Source organism: Entelurus aequoreus, linkage group LG08 (assembly GCF_033978785.1).
Source record: "Entelurus aequoreus isolate RoL-2023_Sb linkage group LG08, RoL_Eaeq_v1.1, whole genome shotgun sequence".
NCBI lineage: Eukaryota > Metazoa > Chordata > Actinopteri > Syngnathiformes > Syngnathidae > Entelurus > Entelurus aequoreus.
In genome coordinates this window covers 70,477,123-70,492,776 of record NC_084738.1, presented here as the reverse complement: position 1 = coordinate 70,492,776, position 15,654 = coordinate 70,477,123, and the positions used below count along the sequence as shown (strand labels likewise).

At 38.0% G+C, this 15,654-nt stretch overlaps 1 protein-coding gene across 9 annotated transcripts in view; it reads right to left on the bottom strand.

Annotated features, from left to right (window-relative positions):
* Nucleotides 1-15,654, bottom strand: part of bicral (BICRA like chromatin remodeling complex associated protein) — a 201,240-nt gene that overhangs the window by 90,973 nt on the left and 94,613 nt on the right. For 4 of the 9 annotated variants that reach the window (XM_062057236.1, XM_062057235.1, XM_062057233.1 and 1 more), the window contains 2 exons: nt 5,170-5,322; nt 4,287-4,421 (listed from right to left, as the gene is read on the bottom strand). The gene's annotated coding sequence lies outside the window, so the exon portion shown is untranslated. Of the gene's footprint in view, nt 1-4,286; nt 4,422-5,169; nt 5,323-5,390; nt 5,547-15,654 lie in introns of those variants that run through there. The other 5 variants (XM_062057242.1, XM_062057240.1, XM_062057234.1 and 2 more) reach the window with 3 other exon arrangements.

Below are 15,654 nucleotides of genomic sequence, written 5' to 3'. Positions count from 1 at the left end.
GCTTCCGGTTCAATTTGTCATCACACAGATAAACACTCATTTTTGCATTTTGGATAAACATGAATTGGATTTTTGTGTTTATCTGGAAAATTAAAAATCCATAAAAGGAAAACAGCACAAAATCCAATTTTATGGCAATATTTGAATGAAAATCAACCCTTTTTTGTTTGTTTTAAAATCTGCCATATATAGTAAAAATAGAAAAACAGTTCTAATTTTGTTTTTTTGATTTGTGTTTAAGAATGGGAAATAGAATGAACAGAAGGTACACGGACCAAAAATGATAGCATTTTGCTAAAAACATGCTAAACGCAAAGGAAAAGCTAAAATACTGCTTCCGGTTCAATTTGTCATCACACAGATAAACACAAATTTTTGCATTTTGGATTAACATGAGTTAGATGTTTGAGTTTATCTGGAAAAATAAAATTCTATAAAAGGAAAACAGCACAAAATCCAGTTTTATGGCAATATTTGAATAAAAATCAACCCTTTTTTGTTTGTTTTAAAATCTGCCATATATAGTAAAAATCGAAAAACAGTTCTAATTTTGTTTTTTTGATTTGCGTTTAAGAATGGGAAATAGAATGAACAGAAGGTACACGGACCAAAGATGTTACCGTTATGATATAAAAATGCTAAACGCAAAGGAAAAGCTAAAATACTGCTTCCGGTTCAATTTGTCATCACACAGATAAACACTCATTTTTGCATTTTGGATTAACATGAATTGGATTTTTGTGTTTATCTGGAAAAATAAAAATCCATAAAAGGAAAACATCACTAAATCCAATTTTTTGGCAATATTATAATGAAAATCAACCCTTTTGTGTTTGTTTTCAAATCTGCCATATGTAATAAAAGTCGAAAAACGGCCCTAATTTTGTTTCTTGATTTGCGTTTCAGGATTGGAAATAGAACGGACCGTTTATAACGATTGACATTTATTGTGAGTAGCGCTGTCAAACGACTGAAGTTTTCAATCAGATTACCCACAGGGTTAATTTTGATTAATCATGAATAAATATTTTCCCATGCTGTTTAGCGTCTTCCACACGACCACCGGATCAACTGCCTATTTGCATGTGCGGTACTTGGACAAAGGGTCCGAAATGCGTTTCAGGGATCGTATTCATCTGCTTGGATGATTTTCGACCGCCCCGGTTCTGAGTCTACATTGCGATTCCCTGGTGCTGTGAGCTGGCAAGGTAAAGAGTCAGTCTCTAGAATGGTATTTTAGTTGTTCCAAAGCACATAAAAGCAGCGCTGAGTAGATAAGGTGCCTAATCGGCTTTAGATTAGCCTGAGCCCCTCAACCAGGTGAGCGGGCGATGTCCTGCTGCGGGGATTTACGTCACGGGAGTCGGGGAGGCGCACGGTGGAGGCAAACAAATAACAACCGTGGCATTAAATTAGGGCTTGCACAGCCCGAATAAAGAATATCTGCTTCGTCCATATGATTAGAGTCGTTGAAAAACAAAGTCAAGATGATTATATAAATGTTGGGATTTACATATTCGCCCAAAACAGGATTTATTGGAAATGCTGAATGTCTGACAAACAATGACAGACATCACAAGTTGACCTGGGTCAGAAGAAGCTGTCTCTACCGCCCTCTGTTGGCGACTGCAGGTAATACACGCACATAACAGCTTTATCTTTTGCAACGTTGACCTAATAAATTACTGTAAAAATAAAAACACAAAAAAGTGGAATAAAAGATCAAACCGGTGAAATGTAATGGGAAAAAATCTGGACTCTAATAACATAAAGTAGGCTGTATTTTCCTTTAACTGTCATTGCTCAAGAAATAATAAAGAATCAAAATAAATGTTAGTGACCTATTTGAGGCTCCTACTACTTTGCATCAAATATTGCACTTTAAAATAATTCTTGCCAGAAATATTTCATATTTTCTGTTTGCCATTGGTACTCCATCAAAGTGGTATGCCAAATAATCACTTAATTAATTTTTTAAACACAGTGTTACTGTTCAAACTGTGTGTAATGTTACAGTGGCCAAAATATTAAACATATGTGTGAAATAAAACCTCTGCTTTGTTTTTAATGAATACATAGGCCGACTGTATTTCAATGCTGGGAGCCAAGTGTTTTCTTAGGTGGTACCTGGCGGAAAAAAGTTTGAGAACCACTCTAGAAATGTAAGTATTGAAAAAGTTTTTAAAAAATTCAATAATAATGTATGATTTATTTTTAATACTTTTATGAGTAGGGCCATTTTGGATCCCTGAGAATTTTAGTGGGAATTTTTTTTAAAACTGTCATTGCTCAAAAAATAACAATGAATTAGAATCAATGTTTTTATGAATTATTGACCTATTTAAGACTCCAATTACTTTGCATCAAATATTGCACTTTCAAATATTTATTGGGAGAAATATTGCATATTTTCTGTCTGACAGGCTCCATCGAGTGGTACGCCAAATAATCACTTAATTATATATTTAAAACACAGTCTTACTGTTCAAACTGTGCGTAATGATACAGTGGCCAAAATATTAAATATACTTGTTAAATAAAACCTCTGCCTTGTTTTTAATGAATATTTAGGCCTACTGTGCGACTGTATTTTAGTGGACTATGTTGGTACTTGGAGAGGTAAGTGTTTTCTGAGGTGGTACTTGGTGAACAAAGTTTGAGAACCACTCTAGAAATGTAAGCATTGAAAAAGTTTTAAAAAAATAAAAATAATGTATGACTTATTTTTAATACTTTTTGTGAGTAGGGCCATTTTGGATCCTTGAGAATTTTAGTGGGAATTTTTTTTAAACTGTCATTGCTCAAAAAATAACAATGAATTAGAATCAATGTTTTTATGAATTATTGACCTATTTAAAACTCCAATTACTTTGCATCAAATATTGCACTTTCAAATATTTATTGGGAGAAATATTGCATATTTTCTGTCTGCCAGGCTCCATCGAGTGGTACGCCAAATAATGACTTAATTATATTTTTAAAACACAGTGTTACTGTTCAAACTGTGCGTAATGACACAGTGGCCAAAATATTAAATATACTTGTTAAATAAAACCTCTGCCTTGTTTTTAATGAATGTTTAGGCCTACTACGCGACTGTATTTTAGTGGAATATGTTGATACTTGGAGAGGTAAGTGTTTTCTGAGGTGGTACTTGTTGAACAAAGTTTGAGAACCACTCTAGAAATGTAAGCATTGAAAAAGTTTAAAAAAATAAAAATAATGTATGACTTGTTTTCAATAGTTTTATGAGTAGGGCCATTTTGGATCCCTGAGAATTTTAGTGGGATTTTTTCTTTAAACTGTCATTACTCAAAAAATAACAATGAATTAGAATCAGTGTTTTTATGAATTATTGACCTATTTAAGGCTCCAATTACTTTGCATCAAATATTTATTGGCCAAATAATCAAATAATCACTTAATTAAATTTTAAAAAACACAGTGTTACTGTTCAAACTGTTTGTAATGACACAGTGGCCAAAATATTAAATATTAAAATAGTCTACTTAAAAAAATATATATATACACTACCGTTCAAAAGTTTGGGGTCACCCAAACAATTTTGTGGAATAGCCTTAATTTCTAAGAACAAGAATAGACTGTCGAGTTTCAGATGAAAGTTCTCTTTTTCTGGCCATTTTGAGCGTTTAATTGACCCCACAAATGCGATGCTCCAGAAACTCAATCTGCTCAAAGGAAGGTCAGTTTTGTAGCTTCTGTAACGAGCTAAACTGTTTTCAGATGTGTGAACATGATTGCACAAGGGTTTTCTAATCATCAATTAGCCTTCTGAGCCAATGAGCAAACACATTGTACCATTAGAACACTGGAGTGATAGTTGCTGGAAATGGGCCTCTATACACCTATGTAGATATTGCACCAAAAACCAGACATTTGCAGCTAGAATAGTCATTTACCACATTAGCAATGTATAGAGTGTATTTCTTTAAGGTTAAGACTAGTTTAAAGTTATCTTCATTGAAAAGTACAGTGCTTTTCCTTCAAAAATAAGGACACTTCAATGTGACCCCAAACTTTTGAACGGTAGTGTATATATATCCAGAGGCAAATTCATACATTATTTGCTGTTACAAGCGGCCCTCTGATGGCAGCCATAACTGCCATGTGGCCCTCAATGAAAACTAGTTTGACATCCCTGTTGTATTGGCTTTGAAATAGAAAAATATCAAAATGGCCCCCACATGCTTAAAATTTTCTGTAGTGGAAAAAGTTAGGACACCCATGCATTAGCCTCTGAAGCATCCAGGAGAATTGATACTCACCTTTCAGCATTTTAGACTCCTTCTTCATGTCCTCTAGTGTGCATTCCCTCAAGATTGACAACCTCCAACCAGCAGCAGCCGCACCCACTGACCACAGGAGGGCGTCTGACCATCGATGATGATCCAGCCTCCTTACTAATGAACAATAAACACAAAGTGTTAAGTACAGAAGACACATTCTTTTCATGCAAATATCGCTTAAGAGTGAAATGACAATTAGTCTTTTGTTGCTTGAGCTGTAGAATGCATGCACGTTGAGTAAAGAGAGCGCATTATTTTGAAAGACTGATTCAATTATTCATAAGGGGAGAACGTGGGCGTCATGTGATGGCACGTACAGAGGGCACATTGGCAGCACAGGCATGAATGACATGTGCTGTGATATGACAGCGGGCCTCGCTGCTTGACCTTCCGCCCAAAGGCCAGGGGCACCGCGGCTCTCACAACAACCAACACATCTCACTTTACACCTCGCCCGGGCTGAATAAATATGGCGGAGGGAAAGAAAAGCAGCCGGGGGAGAGAGGGAGAGAGGCCCGTGACTGGTAGATGTGTGGCGAGCTGCTCTGAGGGGCATTGTTGGGAGCCATGAGAGGACAATGCACGGCCCCCGCCCTGAATACTCGCCATACCAGCTGACCAGCCATTACCATGCTGCCCTGTCACAATTCCTGCTGCTGTCACACACACACACACACACACACACACACAGACAATCTGCATCCCACTCACCCCCTGTCATAGGTTTATTCTTACAAAAACACACCCAGCGAGTGGAGACAGCAGCAGCTAGTTTGAGTCGAGGCATGCACGGCCACACACACATTGTCTCACCTACGTGTGTGTACGTGATTTACTGCAGGTTAAGTTTAGACTTTAGCACCTATCTGTTCCTTCGGCGCTGACATTTCAGTCAGCCACCCAGCGAGAACAAGCGCACACTTCGCACCGGCTTATTAGTTCAGCGTCCACCTGGCCGCACACTCCCCCGTCGAGGCTCTGAGGACGGGGGTCCTCTCGACTGTTTTGGGACCGTCTAAAAAGAAAACAAAACACATTAGTCAGTCCTGCAGTCCTGTTCCATCAATCTCAATTATTTCTTACTTCTTTGGGCAAAATGGAAGACCTTGGATGTTACTGGCTTTGGCCTTGGTTCTGCTCGAAGACGATAGACACAACAAATGCACCCTGTGTTTTTTATTTATCCATCCCATCCATTTTCTACCACTTGTCCCGTTCGGGGTCGCGGAGGGTGCTGGAGCCTATCTCAGCTACATTAGGGCGAAAGGCGGAGTATATCCTGGACAAGTCGCCACCTCATCACAGGGCCAACACCAGGCCTGGCCCTAACCAATCTGGCGCCCTAGGCAAGATTTTAGGTGGCGCCCCCCCCCCACATCGGCAGTGAAGTGTATATACTCACAAGAAACCGAATAGCTTTGTCTTTTACCTTTTTTTTTTAACTTAAAGAAAGCAAATTAACATATTATATGAGAATGTTATGTTATGATTATCTTTAACCGAATCACAGCAGTGCTCAAATTAAAAAACAGCATTCCCTCTCATGTGATATTGCTTAATTAACATTAATGATGTGCACTTTAACAACTAGGCTTACAACTATACCTAATATATAAAGGGGTGGAAAAGTGACTATTACCTGCAGGGCAAACATTAGCTAACCAGAAGGCAATAACAATGTAAACAAAAAACACCTGCTTAAAAGATCTAATACAAATGTCCCTGAGGAATGTAAGGTGGGAGTACTGTAATTACCTAACGTTACATTATTATTTTCCATAACAATTTAGCCCCCTCCACAATATTAACCCGACGTTAAAACAGAACTAGCTATTTATTGATTAGCAATTGCCGAATCATGTAACATTAGCTTAATGCTAAAAAGCCAGGTTACTATTACATTCTGTAACAGACAATAATTTCATGTAGGCTAATGTTACATACCTGCTACCTCTGTCTTTTTCTCGTTTCTCCTCCTCTTCTTTTCTATTTTTTCTTCCCTGGGCACCTGACAGTTTTGGCCGTTTTGACATCTTGTGTGGATTTTTTGATGTGGTAAGAGTCATGATATTAAATAGGCTTTACTTTGCATTTTAATTAACGTGGGATTATTTTTTGTATTTACAAATAATAGTACCAACTTTTTTATTTTTTTTTTCTCCAACATTTGTGGCACTGGCGTGGCGCCCCCTGATGGACGGCGCCCTTAGCATTTGCCTATACGGCCTATGCCACGGGCCGGCCCTGGCCAACACAGATAGACAACATTCACACTCACATTCACACACTAGGGTCAATTTAGTCTTGCCAATCAACCTATCCCCAGGTGCATGTCTTTGGAGGTGGGAGGAACCGGAGTACCCGGAAGGAACCGGTGAGAACATGCAAACTCCACACAGAAAGATCCCGAGCGCAGGATCGAACCTTCGTATCATGAGGCAGACGCACTAACCCCTCTGCCACCGATATTTATACAAAACCCAAAACCAGTGAAGTTGGCACATTGTGTAAATGGTAAATAAAAACAGAATACAATAATTTGCAAATCCTTTTCAACTTATATTTAATTGAATAGACTGCAAAGACAAGATATTTAATGTTCAAATTGGGAAACTTTTTTTTTTTTTTAGCAAATAATCATTAACTTAGAATTTAACACCCTTGTTTGGTGTTCGGGTCTGTGGGCTTTTTGTGGCTTTTAATGCCTCACAATCAAACACTTTTACGTTAAAATACTGAACAGATGTTTACCATATCCCAATAAACATCTGTTCAGTATTTTAACCTAAAAGTGTTTGACTGTGAGGCATTAAAAGCCACAAAATAAAAAATGAAAACGGGTGCCACAGACCCAAACATCACACAAGGATTTTTAATTAATGGCAGCAACGCATTGCAAAAAAGCTGTCACAGGAGCATTTTTACCACTGTGTTACATGGCCTTTCCTTTTAACAACACTCAGTAAACGTTTGGGAACTGAGGACACACATTTTTGGAGCGTTTCAAGTGGAATTCTTTCCCATTCTTGCTTGATGTACAGCTTAAGTTGTTCAACAGTCCGGGGGTCTCCGTTGTGGTATTTTAGGATTTATAACGTGCCACACATTTTCAATGGGAGACAGGTCTGGACTACAGGCAGGCCAATCTAGTACCCGCACTCTTTTACTATGAAGCCACGCTGTTGTAACACGTGGCTTGGCATTGTCTTGCTGAAATAAGCAGGGGCGTCCACGAAAAAGACATTGCTTGGATGGCAACATATGTTGCTCCAAAAGCTGTATGTACCTTTCAGCATTAATGGTGCCTTCACAGATGTGTAAGTTACCCATGCCTTGGGCACTAATACACCCCCATACCATCACACATGCTGGCTTTTACACTTTGCGCCTATAACAGTCCGGATGGTTCTTTTCCTCTTTGGTCCGGAGGACACGCATCCACAGTTTCCAAAAACAACTGATGCAGAGTGGAAAAGTGTTCTTTGGTCTGACGAGTCCACATTTCAAATTGTTTTTGGAAACTGTGGACGTCGTGTCCTCCGGACCAAAGAGAAAAAAACCCATTCGGACTGTTATAGGCGCAACGTGCCAAGCCACATACTGCATGTGTTACAACAGCGTGGATTCGTAGTCAAAGAGTGCGGGTACTAGACTGGCCTGCCTGTAGTCCAGACCTGTCTACCATTGACAATGCGTGGTGCATTATGAAGCCTAAAATACCACAACGGAGACCCCGGACTGTTGAACAACTTAAGCTGTACATCAAGCAAGAATGGGAAAGAATTCCGCCTGAAAAGCTTCAAAAATGTGTCTCCTCAGTTCCCAAACATTCACTGAGTGTTGTTAAAAGGAAAGGCCATGTAACACAGTGGTAAAAATGCACCTGTGACAACTTTTTATTATTATTTGCAAAATAAAATTATGTTCCTCAGTTGGAACATTAAATATCTTGTCTTTGCAGTCTATTCAATTGAATATAAGTTGAAAAGGATTTGCAAATCATTATTTATTTACACAACGTGCCAACTTCACTAGTTTTGGGTTTTGTATATTGATATCGTTTCATCTCCCAGCCGTATCTAGAAGTACCCCTGCTTCTCACAGCCCCACTGACATCTCGCCGCACCCCACTACCGCAGTACTACAGCATCTTCTCCCCGTCATCTTTGTTGTAGCGGTGTAGCATGCAAGGACGGGAGTGGAAGAAGTGTCAAAAGATGGAGCTAACTGTTTTAATGACATTCAGACTTTACTTAAACCAATAACGGAGCAGCATCTCCTCATCCGGAAACAACAACAAGGCCCGTGAAAAACCGTCCGACCGGAACTCTCTAATAACTAAAGTTCCTTGGGTGAATAATGTCAACTCACTACACCGGTATGTTTTAGCGCTTTCATGGCGAGTTTACTGACAGTTATAAGTAAGAACTTTACACTACTTTATATTACCAATAGCAACAGCGGAGGATGAATGTCCCATAACAAGAAGATACAGAAAAAGAAGAAGCTTATCGACTACGGCAGGGGTCCCCAAACTACGGCCCGCGGGCTGGATCCGGCCAACCAGCGTCCAAAATCAGGCTCGCGGGAAGTTCCAAGTATAAAAAAAAAATAAAAAAATAAAAAATTATTTTTTTATTTATGTCTTTTCTTATCCACTTTGTACCGCTTGCTACTCACGGTGTCTCCTAGCCACTCAGGCAAAGCATATTGTCTAAAAATGCATTTTCTCATCGATAACGTGACATCATCACACGCGGAAAGTGCGCTATATATATATACATATATATATATATATATATATATATATATATATATATATATATATATATATATATATATATATATATATATATATATATATATATATATATATATATATATATATATATATTAGGGCTGCAACTAACGATTAATTTGATAATCGATTAATCTGTCAATTATTACTTCGATTAATCGATTAATAATCGGATAAAAGAGACAAACTACATTTCTGTCCTTTCCAGTATTTTATTGAAAAAACCCAGCATACTGGCACCATACTTATTTTGATTATTGTTTCTCAGCTGTTTGTACATGTTGCAGTTTATAAATAAAGGTTTATTTTAAAAAATAAAAAAAATAAAATAAAAATGTATTTAAAAAAAAATAAAAAAAGCCTCTGCGCATGCGCATAGCATAGATCCAACGAATCGATGACTAAATTAATCGGCAACTATTTTTATAATCGATTTTAATCGATTTAATTGATTAGTTGTTGCAGCCCTAATATATATATATACATATATATATATATATATATATATATATATATATATATATATATATATATATATATATATATATATATATATATATATATATATATATATATATATATATATATATATATACATATACACTACCGTTCAAAAGTTTGGGGTCACATTGAAATGTCCTTATTTTTGAAGGAAAAGCACTGTACTTTTCAATGAAGATAACTTTAAACTAGTCTTAACTTTAAAGAAATACACTCTATACATTGCTAATGTGGTAAATGACTATTCTAGCTGCAAATGTCTGGTTTTTGGTGCAATATCTACATAGGTGTATAGAGGCCCATTTCCAGCAACTATAACTCCAGTGTTCTAATGGTACAATGTGTTTGCTCATTGGCTCAGAAGGCTAATTGATGATTAGAAAACCCTTGTGCAATCATGTTCACACATCTGAAAACAGTTTAGCTTGTTACAGAAGCTACAAAACTGACCTTCCTTTGAGCAGATTGAGTTTCTGGAGCATCACATTTGTGGGGTCAATTAAACGCTCAAAATGGCCAGAAAAAGAGAACTTTCATCTGAAACTCGACAGTCTATTCTTGTTCTTAGAAATGAAGGCTATTCCACAAAATTGTTTGGGTGACCCCAAACTTTTGAACGGTAGTGTATGTATCTAATATATATATAAAATATATATATATATATATATATATATATATATATATATATATATATATATATATATATATATATATATATATATATATATATATATATATATATATATATATATATATATATATATATATATATATATATATATATATATATATATATATATATATATATACAGCCCGGCCCCCGGCCAAATTGTTTTAACCCAATGCGGCCCCCGAGTCAAAAAGTTTGGCGACCCCTGGACTACGGTGTCAGCACGGACTACAAAGGCGGACGTGCGCAAATTTTCAGAATTTATGCCGATCCCAAATACAGATCAACAGGTACCAGAAGGTAAGAAAAGTTGCTTTTGAATAATATTGCAAAACAAAAAGCCAGATAATATGTCTTACCTTATACACACACCATAATAATACCCCTATGTTGAAGCACAGTACAATCCTTCAAGCGGTACGGCTTCATAGCTTACCAAACTCATACTAAAACATGTTCTATATTTTTTATGGAACATATAAAATGTTTCTCAGGACCTGAATAATACCAAGTATTGGCAATATTGTTATTATAAGCAGGCGGCCTATTTTTAGCGGCGCCAAGACCACAGAGCGCTAACTAGCTTAAACTGCTATATTGACATACTGAGCCGGTGAGACGCTGCATCGCCTCTGAGTTGGCAAAACTTAATTCTAGATGAGACATCATGCCTATTACCTGGATAGAAGAAGGTTGTTGCCATAAACCAACAAGTTGGCCAACTTAGAACCGGGGGCTGCGGGAAAGACGAGGAAATGACCCTCAGTTTTTTTCAACCCTTAGGGAGGATTACAATGAATTCTTCATCGAAAAGATATGAACATCGCACCAGTCGGCATTCCAGTGAGAGCAGACATTGTGCAGTAAGTGATGATTTTATTATGGTCTTAGTTTGCATTCTTTGTTTATCACTTTGCAATACTGATAGACGATGCTTAGTGTTTCACTGAAGCTGGATCTGTTCAGCACACAGCTTCTAAAACCTGTACCTCATCCTCCTTATATTCAGGCTCAAAAGTATAAGGTCCTGGATTGTTATTTTGTCCCACTGTAGTCCTGGTTGTCTCTCATAAAGTATGCTGTGAGTAGAAGTGTTGTTGTTATTGAATTGAAAAGCAAATGTTGTGATGCGTCTGTAAAATGATTGCGCCGCCGTAAGCTTAAGATGAGCAAAATATGTAAATATGACATGTTGTCATGAATAAGCCTGTTACTTCATTACATATATACTGACTGCATCTGGAGGGTTTTTAGAGCACTTTGTAGGCGGAATAGAGCAACTCCTAGTGGCTCTTTTGTTAGCTGACTTTTGCTAACATGTATTTATGAATTAGAATGCTTCAAAAAAAAAGAAAAACACATGTGTTCTTCTCTTACATAAGGACTGTGAAAGAAAAACACAATTCCAAACAAGCGCAGTTCCCCTTAAGATATTTAGCAATCTACAATATAGCTATCAATGTTTAGCATCCAGCTAGCCAGCTAGCAGTTAGCTAACCCATTAACTTAAAAAATTAAATTTGTCAAACAGATGAAAATTACCGTCAAATGATTATTGTTTTTTATCACATTTGGAATTGGGATTAATCACAAGTATTATTAGCAGTACGATTCATTTGCATAATTCCAATTTACTTTAAAATTTCAATTTGTCAAACGGATGAAAATGGCCGTCAATTGATTATTGATTTTAATCACATTTGGAATTGGGATTAATCACAAGTATTATTAGCAGTACGATTAATTTGCATAATTCCATCCATCCATCCACCCATCCATTTTCTACCGCTTGTCCCTTTCAGGGTCGCGGGGGGTTGCTGGAGCCTATCTCAGCTGCATTCGGAAGGCGGTGTACACCCTGGACAAGTCGCCACCTCATCACAGGGCCAATTAATTTAAAAAATTCAATTTGTCAAATGGATGAAAACGGCCATCAAATGATTATTGTTTTTAATCACATTTGGAATTGGGATTAATCACGATTAATCACAAGTATTATTAGCAGTACGACTCATTTGCATAATTCCAATTAACTTTAAAAATTCAATTTGTCAAACGGATGAAAATGGCCGTCAATTGATTATTGCTTTTAATCACATTTGAAATTGGGATTAATCACGATTAATCACAAGTATTATTAGCTGTACGGTTCATTTGCATACTTCCAATTAACTTTAAAAATTCAATTTGTCAAACGTATGAAAATGGCCATCAAATTATAATTGTTTTTAATCACATTTGGAATTGGGATTAATCACGATTAATCACAGGTATTATTAGCAGTACGACTCCTTTGCATAATTCCAATTAACTTTAAAAATAAAATTTGTCAAATGGATGAAAATGACTGTCAAATGATCCATCCATATATCCATTTTCTACCGCTTGTCCCTTTCGGGGTCGCTGGAGCCTATCTCAGCTGCATTCGGAAGGCGGTGTACACCCTGGACAAGTCGCCACCTCATCACAGGGCCAATTAATTAAAAAAATTAAATTTGTCAAAAGGATGAAAATGGCCGTCAAATTATAAATGTTTTTAATCACATTTGGAATTGGGATTAATCACGATTAATCACAAGTATTATTAGCAGTACGATTCATTTGCATAATTCCAATTAACTTTAAAAATTCAATTTGTCAAACGGATGAAAATGGCCGTCAATTGATTATTGCTTTTAATCACATTTGGAATTGGGATTAATCCCGATTAATCACAAGTATTATTAGCTGTACGGTTCATTTGCATACTTCCAATTAACTTTAAAAATTCAATTTGTCAAACGTATGAAAATGGCCATCAAATTATAATTGTTTTTAATCACATTTGGAATTGGGATTAATCACGATTAATCACAGGTATTATTAGCAGTACGACTCCTTTGCATAATTCCAATTAACTTTAAAAATAAAATTTGTCAAATGGATGAAAATGACTGTCAAATGATCCATCCATATATCCATTTTTTACCGCTTGTCCCTTTCGGGGTCGCGGGGGGTCGCTGGAGCCTATCTCAGCTGCATTCGGAAGGCGGTGTACACCCTGGACAAGTCGCCACCTCATCACAGGGCCAATTAATTAAAAAAATTAAATTTGTCAAAAGGATGAAAATGGCCGTCAAATTATAAATGTTTTTAATCACATTTGGAATTGGGATTAATCACGATTAATCACAAGTATTATTAGCAGTACGATTCATTTGCATAATTCCAATTAACTTTAAAAATTCAATTTGTCAAACGGATGAAAATGGCCGTCAATTGATTATTGCTTTTAATCACATTTGGAATTGGGATTAATCCCGATTAATCCCAAGTATTATTAGCTGTACGGTTCATTTGCATACTTCCAATTAACTTTAAAAATTCAATTTGTCAAACGTATGAAAATGGCCATCAAATTATAATTGTTTTTAATCACATTTGGAATTGGGATTAATCACGATTAATCACAGGTATTATTAGCAGTACGACTCCTTTGCATAATTCCAATTAACTTTAAAAATAAAATTTGTCAAATGGATGAAAATGACTGTCAAATGATCCATCCATATATCCATTTTTTACCGCTTGTCCCTTTCGGGGTCGCGGGGGGTCGCTGGAGCCTATCTCAGTTGCATTCGGAAGGCGGGGTACACCCTGGACAAGTCGCCACCTCATCACAGGGCCAATTAATTAAAAAAATAAAATTTGTCAAAAGGATGAAAATGGCCGTCAAATTATAAATGTTTTTAATCACATTTGGAATTGGGATTAATCACGATTAATCACAAGTATTATTAGCCTTCCGCCCGATTGTAGCTGAGATAGGCTCCAGCGCCCCCCGCGACCCCGAAGGGAATAAGCGGTAGAAAATGGATGAATGGATTATTAGCCTTACGATTCATTTGCTTCAGTTAATTCCAATTAACTTTAAAAATTAAATTTTTCAAACGGATGAAAACGGCCATCAAATGATTATTGTTTTCAATCACATTTGGAATTGGGATTAGGGGCAGCACGGTGGAACAGGGGTTAGTGCATGTGCCTCACAATACGAAGGTCCTGAGTAGTCCCGAGTTCAATCCCAGACTCGGGATCTTTCTGTGTGGAGTTTGCATGTTCTCCCCGTGACTGCGTGGGTTCCCTCCGGGTACTTCGGCTTCCTCCCACCTCTAAAGTCATGCACCTGGGGATAGGTTGATTGCAACACTAAAATTGGCCTTTGTGTGTGAGTGTGGGTGTGACTTGTCCAGGGTGTACCCCGCCTTCCGCCCAAATGCAGCTGAGAAAGGCTCCAGCACCCCAGGCGACCCCGAATGAGACAAGTGTTAGAAAATGGATGGATGGATGGTTCTCGCCCGGGAAAGGGTGGAGTGCCACCTCCGGGTTGGAGAGGAGATCTTGCCCCAAGTGGAGGAGTTCAAGTACCTCGGAGTCTTGTTCACGAGTGAGGGAAGAGTGGATTGTTTGGTCGACAGGTGGATCGGTGCGGCGTCTTCAGTAATGCGGACGCTGTATCGATCCGTTGTGGTGAAGAAGGAGCTGAGCCGGAAGGCAAAGCTCTCAATTTACCGGTCGATCTACGTTCACGTCCTCACCTATGGTTATGAGCTTTGGGTTATGACCGAAAGGACAAGATCACGGGTACAAGCGGCCGAAATGAGTTTCCTCCGCCGGGTGGCGGGTCTCTCCCTTAGAGATAGGGTGAGAAGCTCTGCCATCCGGGAGGAGCTCAAAGTAAAGCCGCTGCTCCTCCACATGGAGAGGAGCCAGATGAGGTGGTTCGGGCATCTGGTCAGGATGCCACCCGAACGCCTTCCTAGGGAGGTGTTTAGGGCACGTCCGGCCGGTAGGAGGCCACGGGGAAGACCCAGGACACGTTGGGAAGACTATGTCTCCCGGCTGGCCTGGGAACGCCTCGGGATCCCCCGGGAGGAGCTGGACGAAGTGGCTGGGGCGAGGGAAGTCTGGGTTTCCCGGCTTAGGCTGCTGCCCCCGCGACCCGACCTCTGATAAGCGGAAGAAGATGGATGGATGGCTGGATGGATGGCTATGTTGAATTTGTAACTAATATTGATACTGTTGTTGATAATATTCATTTTTGTTTCACTACTTTTGGTTTGTTCTGTGTCGTGTTTGTGCGTCCTCTCAATTGCTCTGTTTATTGCAGTTCTGAGTGTTGCTGGGTCGGGTTTGGTTTTGGAATTGGATTGCATTGTTACGGTATTGCTGTGGATTGTTTTGTTGGATTGATTAATTAAAACATTTTTTTTTTAAATTAATAAATAAAAAAATCGATTTTTTAAAAATGAGAATCGATTCTGAATCGCACAACGCGAGAATCGCGATTCGAATTCCAATCGATTTTTTCCCACACCCCTAATATATATATATTATAT